We start from the raw sequence: 2,441 nt of genomic DNA, 5'->3' as shown, positions 1-2,441 counted from the left end.
AGCGTAGGGTACCAAGAGCAAACTGGGCTTTTGCGTGGTTTTCTCACTGGGCTGTCTCTCCTTGCAGGGCAGAGCTGTGCCGGCTGCTGGAGGAGAACAGTTTGCTGAAAAGTCAACTTGGGAGACTCCAGCAAGAGCTGAGGCTGGCAAAGGAGAAGGGCAGCCAACACGATGAGTAAGAGAGGAGCCAGCTATGGGAGGCTGGCACACGAGTGGGTAGCTAATGCTTGGAAGAGGAACAGCCACTCAGGTGCATTTACCAGATTTCAGCTGGCACAACCTGCCTTTGTTTTCTCGTTCCTGAGCAAGCCAGCACGCTCACAGCCTCTGCTCCATGCAGAGCAGGCAGTGCTAGGATGGGCTTGGGCAGGCCAGAGAACTGAGTCTCTGTCTGGGGGAGGCTGTGGGGCTGGGTATGCTGCGGGAGGAAAGGATGGGCTTCTTCACTACACAAACCTTTTGTCCAGGAAGCTTGGTCACCCACTGAACCACAGATCCAAGGTTTCTGGATAGTCCCAAGTTTCTGTAGATAGTCCCAAGACTCAGCTGTCTCTCCCACTGTTTTTCATCCCCTGATTTTTAGGCCTCTGACAATGTTGCAGGACTTTGGATGTCCCCAGATGTCTGTCCTGGGCTGGGCTGAGTCACCTGTTGGGACAGAGATGCCTGACCCACTCCTGAATCAGCTCAGGACCGTATCTGTTTTGATGTGGCTTTGCTTCCTGTTGCAAGCCAAAACCAGATGTGTGGCTCCCCGAAATGAGGCCCTTCTCTGGGGGGCAGTGGTTCGCTGCTCTCTGGCCTGGAGCTGATTGTGTCCCTCTCCCCGACAGGAAACATGTGAGCAAGTTGGGCAGAGAGAAGGTGGAGGAGCCGGCTACAATCGCAGAGTTAACAGTGTTGGTAAGAAGCCGCTAACGCTAACGGACAGGCTCTTGGCTGAAAGATTTAGGAGGGCAAAAACTGCACCTGCTTACAGAGGAGAAGGGGAATGTTTGTCTCAAACATTCAAACCCAGTCTTGCTTTGAAGAACCAGCTTCATTTTATAGCTTGTCAAATAGGGAAAATTTGTGTGACAAAAGCCAGTGAAGGTCTTCCAGAAGGGAAGGTGTGACTCTAAAATCTTTAATGAGGTTGACTTTACCTACTTGCACTCTTTCTCACAGAGATTTTACTCATTCCTAGTCTCAAACCCACATGCTCACGAGCCCTTGGATGTGTGTGCTCACGAGCCCTTGGATGTGTGTGCACACAAGCCTTGGCCAGGATTGCTTGTGTGCAACATGGAGGAAGGGTTGCAGGCTGTTAGTTCCTCATCCTGTTCTTGGGATTCCTCATGACTGGGAACTGCATCCTGTTTTTTGGACATGTCTTTTGTACTCTTTGGGGCAATGAACTGCAGCAGGGTGGCTTTTACTGGCTTCAGCTTCCACCAACCTTCAGCCACAAACCTGCTGCCTGTTGGTTGCTTTTCCTCCTTTGGAGGAAAGCTGTGTTGGTTGCCCATTTTCCTGAGGGGCTGGCAGAGGAATGCGATGCTGGGTGTGTTGCCTGCCTGTTGTTAGGTGCAGGCTTTCTGCTGATGTTTTATCTGTGCTGTGGTCCGGTCAGAGCACGGGCCAGAAACTGCACCTTGCTCAGTGTTAATGCTGGGGACGGTGTTGTAGGAGCAGCATCGGGGGATGGTGCCCTTTAGTGTCAACGCAGGATGCTCTTGTAGCCCTTACTCTACTCTTCCATCTGGTACTTCCACACGGGCACGTTTCCATTCATCCTGTATTCCTACCAATGTTAATATTTCTGTTACACACCTGGACAGTCACCCCCCACCTTCCCACTTCCCCTGGTGACCTCCTCCAGGGCTGTCATCTGTGAGGGTTTTCTTACCCGGGAATGTTGTGCTTGAATGTGGCCACCACGTTTTGGTTGGGCTGGGAAATGAGGGCGCATATCCCAGCAGCAACAGCAGTGTTCCTGGGTGGGACCCCAGCAGGGACAGGGTGGGACAGGTTAGGTCTCTATTGCCTCTCTTCCCACTCCCTGCCTTTGTGGATGAATTAGGTTTTTTTCTCAACCTTTTCCAGAGTGAGAAGAGCAAGGAGGAGGTCTCCCAGGTGAATGTCAGGATGCATCAGCTGGGCCATGAACTCCCTGAGCACAAGGCCAGCCGTGGTGCTGGCCCTGGCACTGTCCAGCTGCGGAGCCAGAGGCTTGCAGAGGCTGAGTGGCTACGAGAAGCAGAGACATCTGCAAGGCTGGAGCACCACCAGCAGCATGCAGCGTGTTGGATGGAGACAGAGCTGCTCCGACAGCAGCTCAAGGCCTTGCAGGAGAAGGTGGGTGTCATTCACTTGGTGGCAGGCTGCTGAGCAGTCCCTGTGGTGGTGTTGTCCTGCTTGGGGCTGTATTAGAGACCTCCCCCAGGCAGAAAAGAATGTCA

Source organism: Antrostomus carolinensis, unplaced genomic scaffold (assembly GCF_000700745.2).
Source record: "Antrostomus carolinensis isolate BGI_N321 unplaced genomic scaffold, ASM70074v2 scaffold36427, whole genome shotgun sequence".
In the NCBI taxonomy this organism is placed as follows: Eukaryota; Metazoa; Chordata; class Aves; order Caprimulgiformes; family Caprimulgidae; genus Antrostomus; species Antrostomus carolinensis.
The sequence above is the reverse complement of the archived record's forward strand: the minus strand, read 5'-3'. Positions refer to the sequence as shown.